The following is a 10,246-nucleotide window of genomic DNA, read 5'->3' on the forward strand; positions in this document are numbered from 1 at the left end:
AGGAGAAGTTCAAAAACTGAGGAATTTTTTTTTTTTATGTTTGTGGGGTTCTTTTAAAAATATATATTATTCAAAGAGGTTTCTCCTTTCCTCCCTTCATTGTTTATCTAAACCTGTAAAAAACAAACAAAGCAAAACAGAAAACCCCACAAATTTTAAATTTCAGTTGGGTTGTAAAACTGGATTCTCCTTTCTCTGTTCAGACCCCTTTGATTTCCTTGATTATTACTAAATTTGCAGTGCCGTCCTGCCCCCTCCCTCCCCGACGTGGCTGTCCCCTCGGGTTCTCCCTGGCAGCGGGACGGAGGGCAGAGGGCAGGAGGGCATGTCCAGGAAGCACTCCGCACAGAGCACACCCAGGCCTGCTGAGGACCAGCCCTGCTGGCCTGTCCCCACCCCTCTGAGGGCTGGGGGCCCTCGGAGATTAATTGGGAGTTCCAATCTGGTCAGAGGTGCTTTTCCTTTTTATTCTGCTTCCCTACCAAGGGCTTATTAGCTCATGGCTTACTCTGCAGAGGCTGGAGAAGGTGAGGCCATTAGAGTGGGGCTTGATGCTGTCCATCCTGTGCATCCCTCTGGGACCTCGGCCACTCAGACTTGTTTGTTCTTAGATTTAGTTCCTTTCTCTTTTTCATTTCGACGCAGTCACGGACTTTAATTTGCCACCTCCGTTTTACTAATACACATTCAGTGTGCACGCGCGCGCGTGCGTGTGTTTACACGCAACCGAGAAAACTGCTGACGTCCGTTGACCTGGAGCGCCAAAAGTCGGGGTGACTCAGGGAGGGCTCTCTGGAGGCTTAGCCACTGGGAACAGAGTTGAAGACCACAGGATGTTTCAGGAAGCCTTTCTTTCCACCTGCATTGGACTGGGCTCCACAGGACTCAGGCAGGAGGGTGCCCTGCTCCCCTGACATGCTATTCCCCACTCCCTTCATCGTGCCACAGCCTTTCCTAAGGATGAAAATACGCATCTGTGAGCAGCAGCAGGGAGGTCCAGTTCTGCAAAGAGACAGGAAAAGGAACAAAAGTCAAGAAAGAAGTAAAGAACATGGGAGGGTGGGAGGGAGGAGGGAAACTTAAAGTTTTCATGTGTCCTCTTACCCCATGAGAGGTGGTGGCCTCAGCCCACCCCAGGAATCCCATGTTGATCGGCATTTGCCTGACCCCTGACAAACCCTTAAGGGCGTTAAGGCACCAGCTCATGCTGCCCCAGCTGCTCCCCAAGGGAACGCTTAAGATGTTTAAAAAAAAAAACTCTCTGGGCCCACTTCTTGCCCAGAAATGCCTGATGAAAACTAATTAACAAGCTCCAATATTTAGTTCTGGTAGGAGATAAGCATACTGTACCAGGACCTAGAGAATAAAATAGGAAACTAACTTTCCTTATTGCATCCCCATCAGATATGCCCACAATCCCCCACAGAAAATCTGGCCCTTCTTTTCATTCTCAGAAAAGAATGAAGAATAAAGATGGTGGCATCTCTAAAATCAGGCTGATTTTGTTAGCATCATTTCTATAAGCTCTTTTTCTCCCTTGCTCAGTAGGTCTGCCTCTTCTCTGGGCCCCTGCGTGAAACCTCAGTCCCCTCACACAGCATCAAGGCAGTGTCCCCTGAGCTCACTGTCACAGGCCTGTGACATCCCAAACTAGAGCTAAGAGGATTTAAATTCAGCAGATGAGCCCCAATGACCTTACCCACCCCCAGAGTTTCTCATTTCTCCAACACATTCCTCCACTCTGTCTCCAGAAGGTTCCCCTTGTTCTGCGGGGTCAGACTTGTCCCAGCAGGCAGGGGGCCGGGAGTGCTGTGGAGGGCAGGCTCCATCTCTCTTGGTGGCACATGCTGCCGGCATGTCCCTCTTCAGTCAAGAAAGACAATACTTTCTTACGGCCCGTGGGGGCCTCTTCATCCCTCCCAGATCCCCCAAACCCCACCTCCCCAGGCACAAAGTCACCCCAGACACCCAGAGGCCTAACCCATCCCCTCAGTAGCCACAGCCCCTTTGAGTCCCAGGGTGGTTTAAAAGAGTACAAACACCTGTCTGGACCGTGGTCCTGAGGGTGGACCACAGACATCAGACCCTGTCCCAATAGGAGCCTTATTCTCAGGAAGAAAAATCTATAGGTTCTTAAAAAGCATCGAATGACATCATTTCCCCCATTCTCCCTCTACTTTTATCCCCTCCCATACGGTCATAGGGGCAGAAGAAGAGGTTTCCGGTGCTGATCTTGTCCAGAGGCCCTCTGAACAGGCATGGCCTTACTGTATGCGCCGAGACTCCCCTCACGGTGTTGACAGGCCCTCTGCTGGAGGCATACTTCCTCTTTCCCTTTCTGTTCTGCTCCTTGCTCCTGGGGGTTGGGAGAGCTCTAAGGAGCCCCAGGACCTAATGGCCCTAGACCGTAGCAAAATTTTGTTTCTCCGTTACCTAGGAACAGAGGGAAGAAGAGAACAACAGTGCGCCCGCTCAGAGCCTTTGGGCTGGAGGAAAGGGTGTCAGGCCCTACATTGAAGGGGGCTGGGGCGTCTTCTACACACAGCTTCCACACCCTCCTGCTGCTGGCTCTCAGATGGGGAGGAGGGGTCGGTCCCCTAGCATTCGCTTGGCCCACATGATGGCATTGTCTTTGCCAAGGAAAGTGGCTTCTTACTCAAAGTGAGCCCTTTTGAGGCCTCTGATGTATGATGACAGCAGCTGAGGGGGGGGTGTCTTCGTGAAGGGCACACTCCTTGTGCACATTCATTTGATTTTCTCATCAAAAAACTAAAATCTGTTATTTCTTCACCAAACTGAAAAATATTAAATTAACACTACCAGATTTGGCATGGGGAAGGGGGTCTGTATCTGGAGAGTGGGAAGAGAAGATGGCTTATTGCAATGACTTTCCCCTGATTCCAGTGATATTCCCAGTATAGACCAGAAAATGGCCAGGGAAATCTCGAAGAGCTCAGGGGAGACCGGGAAGAGCCTCCGCATGAGGGGAAAGGGGAGGACGCACAGGGCAGACTCATCCCCAGGGCCTGCATCTGCCTTAGACGTAGCAGCTCTGCTCATTTCGTTCTCAGACATTGATCGAGTACTAGATTCTGTCTGGCAGCCTTCCTCGTGAAGCACACACAGGTGTCCTATAGGAAGTGAATCTAAGTCAACCTCCGCTCCTTTTCTTAAAGCCCAGACGCGCATGAAATCCCTTCATCCAACACCGGCCACTGCTGTGCGAACATTACAGTCACACACACGGCACAGAAACAAACATTCCATCCACATAAGCCACATTCCGTCCTCATCCACAGCTTGACCTCCTGGACATGGAAATTGCAGTGGTCAGCCTATCGCAGGCTACAAACCCATAAGCTCGTAAGAGGACTGTCCCAGAGGATCTGAAATCAGTGTTTCCCTGTCCCAGTTGCAAAGCCTGTGAAAAGGCCATCCTGCCTTCTCAGAGATTTTTTTCGAAGCGTCTCCCTGGGGGAAAGAGATGATGCTCAGTCTCATTTCCTGCAGTGGCAATCTTTCTCACCTATCCTGAGCTGTTTGAAAGGTTTCATTTCTTGCTTGAAACACTGCATCTTATGCTATTGGCCAAATATCAAAAGACAAAGGCACTGCCTTGATCTACCTGCAGCTTTATTCCTCTGCCTGCCTCTTTCTGTCTGCCTTACTTGACTCTCCCGGGCACCATCTGCTTCTTCCCCTCCTCCTGGGAAGGAGCTGTGCCTTCTTATCCTCTGTACCTTTCCGCGTAGTGGCTGGCAGGACAAGGCTGGTATGTGTTGGAGCCAAAGGTTGGGAGTCCTATTCATGGCAGCTCCTGAGGGCAGCAGGCGGACGCCGTGGGAGTTCCCCCTGCACACAGCCAACACTTTGTGTCAAGGGCTAAGAATAGACCAAATGGGAAATGAGCAGGCAGGGCCTCAGGGGCTCCTGCCCTGGTGTGCCCCATCCCATGCAGGACAGTATGCACGCCCCAATGGGAGCTGCCTGCCCTTGCCAACCCCTAACACGAATCGCAAGACTCCACGCAGGAAACTGAAGTCAGTCAGCTCACTCATGCTCGTCCAGGAGGGTCTACTCCTAAAATACATCCTCAGACCAAGGAGAACAAAGGAATAATTTCCTTTGGATATAGTGCCAAGCGGTCACCCAGCAAACATCTCTCTAGAAGCGGCCTTTGGCCATTTGACATGGTGGGTACAGACACCTGGTCACCTAGTAGATGAACTCCCTTGGTCGATTTCTCCATCCTCACTATAGCTCAGGGGTCCTCGGGCTAGAGTGGGGCTGGGAGATTTGTGTCAGCTGTAGACCTCCTAGAAGCTCATCTTTAGACCCAGAAAGATCAGGAAATATCACAGGCTGATTCAGGGTCCCCACTGTGATCGTGGATAACTCACTTCACCTCTCGGTGCCTTGGTTTCTCCATCTGTAAAGTGGAGAGAAAGAAGGCCAGCTTCTTTCCTGCTCAGGGATGCTGTGAGGATTCAGTCATTATTGCCTGTAGCGGAGGCATCATATAAGGAATAGTGGTGGCCTCGTTACTTGGGAAGTGGAACCACAGAAAGGTAGCGTGTTTTCTGGGTGCAGGGCCACCTGGAAGCTCCCAGGACAAGCAGCACGGCTGGACAGGGAAAAGTCTCACATCCCCGTAGTTCTTAGATACTGCACAGCACTGTGAACCCAGCACAGTGGGACTCCGGTTAGGCAACCGGCAGTCCCCTGGCTCAAGCCGGCCCCTCGTAATTCTAAAACCAAATGTCCTGATGTTAATTTTTCCTAAAGTATTGGAGAATATAGGGACGGATCAATTTGAAAACTGAGATTCATTAAGCTTTGGGCAGACAAGAGGATGGGTGAATTTGGAGAGTATTTGGAGATTGTTTTTAAGGTGGTTGAAAGCTCTTTAGGAAATAGCTCTCGCTTTTGTTCTTCCTTACAATCTTTTTCAACATTGAGGCTCCTCTCATCAAACGGACTGGCCTTCTCTTTGCCTCTCTGCAGAATACAGAAACAAAACTTCGTTGTTGTTGTTTTTTTTCAATCCCTTCAGCCAAAATGTGGGTCCCAATGTTGGGTTTTAATCATTCCCTGGTGTGCTTTGAGTGGAGCCTGCAGGCAAAGATTCAGAGACAAACAGGGGTTGCTGGATATATCACTAATGGTTTTTATCCAAATCCGGGTATTTTTTTCCCTCATCATTTGAATTGGAAACGTTCAGTTGAGTTTTTCTTTCCTTTTTTTCTTTTTTTTTTCCTTTTTACTATGGGGTGGCTATTATCAATTCAACTATTAAGATACCATTTGAGCAAGAAAGCAGACCCATCCTAAGGACCTCCATGTATGATACTTCTTAGGGTCTAAACCAGAGTGAGGGCAGGTGGGAGCAGTGGAGAACGACACCAGCTCTCTGGGAGGGCCAGCTGTAACACTGATTTTCTGTTGGCTCTGAGAACCTCCTTGGAGAGGAAAATTCTAGAAGCTTCACCAGTTGTAGCTCAGTCAATCTGGCTCTGGCTCTGGTCCTTTCCTGGGAGTTCAGGTGTATTCTCATGTAAAAATTCTCACCCGAAAAAAACGGAAAAACAAAAAAAGGCACCTCCTGAGCCTGTCCTAAAGGTCCAGGTACTGCTGCAAATCCTCCTCTGCTCTTTGTGCAGCTCTGACGAGAGCTCCTTTCCCACCTGCTCTGACTCTGCTCTCCAAAATTAATATTATTGTTTTGACAGCACAAGGGACCAGATCATAGTTTGGAATTCAATAATGACTTCTGTTTGATTTTGTATCTGATCGTTCTGTGGATAGGCCAAATCGTGCTGGGATTATTTCTTTCCACAAGCATTTCTGATGGTAGCCAGAGGAAGGAATAAATGAGACGTCCATTCTCATCGGCACTCCTCTTTTGACCAGGATGGATGGCGGACGAACTGTATGGCATTTATGAACAAGGACTTCGAAGTTGGCCACGTGGAGCCACAGAGAACAAAATGACTCAGTAGATGTGCAGGAAGAGTGATAAAGGAGAAGAGGGTTTCCAGAAGTATGTGGAAAGAAAATAGCGGCCACCATCTAATCGCTACTTCCTGCGCACTCTGGGGCAGAAATATCAAGGCATATTCTTTTCAAAAAGAGGAAATTGATTTTATGGAGTGACGTATTTAAGCATTATTGTTTCAGTAAAGGGTCAGAGAAAGCATCTATGGGAAGGAAAGGCATGCTCTCATGAACAGATCATGTCATTGGAAGTAAAAACCCAGGACTCTATCCTTCTGCAGACCTAAGTGAAGTCACTCTTGGGGCCAAATTCTCTTTCTATAAAATGAGAAGAGTATTACTTACTTACCTCACAGGGGTGTTGTGAGGATAAAGTCATTAATGTCTGGGAAAGCACTCTGAGGATAAAAGTATCACTATTGTCAAGTTTGCTTCCTATTTAAAATCCTTTTAAACATTCATTGAGCACCTGTTGTGTGCAAGGCACCATCTGGGTGCCGTGGAGAAAGGGGAAGACGATCTAGCTCCTTTTCTCTTTTTTGATTAACGAATATTTTAAAACAATACAAGAGGACAGAATTAACAGAGTTTTCTCAATATGGGTCAGGAAATATGTCCTCTGTCTTTCTACCCCAAAAAGGCTACTCTCCTTTTTTTCCCAAGTATTTGGGCAAGAAGGGAGAGCTATAAATCTTCCATCAGAGAATGCTCTTCTGAGAAGCAAACAAATGTTGGTTACCCTTCTCCCTTTGGGGGTCAGTGAGCGTGTCCTGTGACCAGCAGATGAGGTTCCATTGTTTCCGTCATACCTCCGGGCTCAGCGTCAGTTTACCATAGCCTCCATCTTCTCTCTCCAGACCCAGAAGACGGTTGCTTATGCTGTGCTGGAATAGCTGGGTGCTTTTTGGTCGGTTTGTGTCCTTGGAGAGTCTGGTACACTGTTGTTTGCTGGAAAGTCTTGGCTTCCAAAGGCAAGGGTCTTCGCTAGAAAACAAATCAAAACATGTGACTGCCTTTTTTTCTTTGGTGGCGGCAGCAGGGTGGGGGAATTTTGAGTTCCTTAGCTGCCTCACATAAGATGAAACCTTTTTAAATTTCACATTTGTTTTTCCACGTGCGAAGTTCTTCCCTTCCAAAACACACTCAAGGAATCAAGCCTGGGTTCTGAAATAATCTAAAGTATAGCACATCTCAATTTATTTCTCCAGTGCTGTGCCCAAGGTTCACTAGTTTCCAAAAGAGCCAAAACCACCGACTGAGCTAAGCAGGTTGGAAATCTAGCCCCAAATCAAAGCTTCTGGAAGTGCCCCCAGTCCCCTATAGTTTTAGGAATGCTCTTTCAGCATTACTAGGGCTGTCTCCCTGAATCCTCAGAAATCTTCGTGCCCCAGAAAGAACATTCTCAGAGCTCAGCGGGGCTTCCTCTGTGTGTTAGAACATGAGTGAAACCGCTTGTTACTCTGAAAAGTATGATACGACGACAGTCTTTAGGGAAAGAAGAGAATTACTTTCTCTGCCTTTCAGAGGGAAGAGGGAACAAAGAGAAAGGGAAGGTTATTAGGTTTGAAACGTGGCTCTTCTGTGACTGAGAAAAGATGTGGGACTCAGTGGTCCACAGTGGTCCCCTCTACCTTGGATGCGGGATTGGGGGATCCCCGTGTGAGTTCCTTCAGGAACCCAAGGTAGTACAGGGGCTCTGGATCCTTTCCTTCCGACGCAGGACCTGAGGAAAGGATGTCTTCAGCTTTGGCGCTGCCTGGCCCCAGAGCATCTTGCGCTCCGCGGCCGCCTCTCTGCCCTTCTCTAGCCTGTGCTCTCCTGACAGCTCCCAAAGCCCGGCGTTGATTCCAAAGGGCCTTCTTTCCACGAGGCCAGTCCTTACGCGCACACAGCTTCCGGGTGGGGCCGCTTGTCCAGACTCAGCCCCTTCAGCCTCTCCCTGGCCTGGATGCCTCCACCGATGCATACTTCTGCTAACTGCGCAGGACTCCGAGCTGTGGCCCCAGCCTCTCCGCTGGCCAGCCTGCCTGAGGTCAAGGACAGGCTCCCTCTCTTCCTTCATTTAAATACATACGCCTTTAAAAGGCACGGCCCTGGGTCCCAGCAGAGACGCTCAAGCTGGAGGGTGGGAGAGAGGGGCTGATTATGTTACTTAAACAGCCCGGGACACTCTCCAATAACTTAGGAGGCCAACTTGGGCCTCCAAGTGAAAATACAAGTTTTCTCAGTCCCTGGGCTATCTAGGGCATCCTCTCATCAAAATAACAAAAAGCCTTTGTGCAAGTTATTGCTCACAGCTCGGTAGGGGCCCCTCCAACCTCACAGGGGAGGCTGTCTTCCTCCTTACCGAGGGCTTCATTTTTATTTTTTTGGAATTATAGTGATTATGAAATGCTTGAGAGAGAGAGTGGACACATAGCTGTGAGGTGATCTGAGATTTTGAGATTATGGTGAATTGTGCAGAAGTGAGGGGCCTGATTGAAGTCCATGATCATATAACTGCAGTGTAAGCTTCTTAGTCACATCGAGATACATAAATACGCCAATCTTGGGCACGTATATGTATATATATACACAGACACGTGTGTCTGTGTATATATATGCGCACACACGCACACACACACACACACACACACACATTTGTATATGTCATTTTCTTAAAGGGCTTAAAAAGTCGCTCTAACAGAGTATTTTGATGTTAGGGCTCTTGCCGGACTTGAAATAGACCCAGCCTAGATGGGCTTTTCTTTCTCCCTGGCCGGGGCCATGAAGGCTCCCCTGGGCTGGGATGTGCCTGCTTCTGCTACACCTGGGACGGGTAGCAGGTCTCCAGAGCAACCCGGAGACTCCGGGCTGCAGCTCACTGAGGAGCTCCCCACTTTTGAGAATTCAGATCACACCTGGGAACTCTGATCGTTAGCACGGTGGTCCTCAGAGCGGAAGGAGAGGGAGGCACAGGTGGACAAGGAAGGTGGGAAGTTACTGCTTGGAGCCCAGGCAGCATTAGATGTCCTTCGGCCACCAGCGTCTCTGGCCACTGAAACTCACGCCTGACGGGTGTGGTCGTGCAGTATGAGTATCTGCAGGTGGTGTGAGGCTGCCTAGTGAAGCCCCCAGCGACTCGGGGAATGTGACCCCCCTTCTGGCGACTCTAACAGAGACATTTCAGAGCAGTCGCCCTTAGGAGGCAGAACCGACTTCAGAACCGGGCCGCATCCCTCCCCAGTGCAGTGACAGTCACAAATCTGGGGACAGACCTGGGAAGAAACAGGTGTACATGGAGTGGAAAAGTCATTCGAATTCCCTCCCTCTCAGGTGACGGGATGCACGTGACCCAAAGTGCCAGGGGATGTGGCGATGCTGGAAGGGTCCTTCCACAGAGGGGAAAAGAGCTTTGGGGGTTACCAGGAGGGAAAAGGTGCTGAACTTGTGCTTTGCGTCACAAGCCTCTCTTGACCTGCATCCTATTCTGAGGTTTCTCCTCTGACCGGAAGAGTGAGGAAAGCCAGGGGTGGAGCCATGTCCTAAGAATGTTTGGGATCCAGACAAGAGCTGCCATCCAAAACACCTGTGTCAGGTGGGAGAAAAACCACAGAGTCTGAACAAGACCCCTGGAAACCTTTTCAAGCCCACTCCAGAGGAGCAGCTTTTGGGGTCCCCTCCCCTGACCTGTCACATGTGCACGTCTATGCCTCCCAACCCCCGGTGGTGTGGCACGCTGCCAGCTGCTGCAGACCACCACGCCAGGAGCATGCGTGACACCTCCTCCCCCAGTTTTTTGTCCCTTTATCCCCAGCACCAGTCCCCAGTGTATAGTAGTTCCATTATCTTTTTCCCTGCATGGACTCTTGTGACAAGACGTGTTTCCAAGAAGGCTCTTTTCTATTGGTGTTACAGGGAGGGAGATGCGGAGGTGGGACCCAGGAATATGGGAGTACCATCCTGGAGGGACTAATGTGGCTTTTTTCTTTTACTTAAAAAAAAATGTGCACATTCGAAGAAAATACATGAGCAGGAAAGGAAAGGGAGGGAGGGAGCAAAGGAAGGAGGGAGGGAAGAGAAGGAAGGAAGGAAGGAGGGAGGGAGGGAGGGAGGGAGGGAGGAGGAGAGAGGGCAAAGACAGAAAGAGAAATAGACTCTCATCAAGTCCCTGCCATCTCTCCGCATCTGCGGGTCGTCACTGTGGTTTGGCAGCTATTGGAGCTTCTCAGCGTTCCGATTCCGTATGCCTGGCAGACAGGCCACAGAATTG

Source organism: Delphinapterus leucas, chromosome 6 (genome assembly GCF_059928025.1).
Source record: "Delphinapterus leucas isolate spDelLeu-1000000601 "Yukka" chromosome 6, BTC_Dleu_Yukka2, whole genome shotgun sequence".
Taxonomy (NCBI): Eukaryota; Metazoa; Chordata; class Mammalia; order Artiodactyla; family Monodontidae; genus Delphinapterus; species Delphinapterus leucas.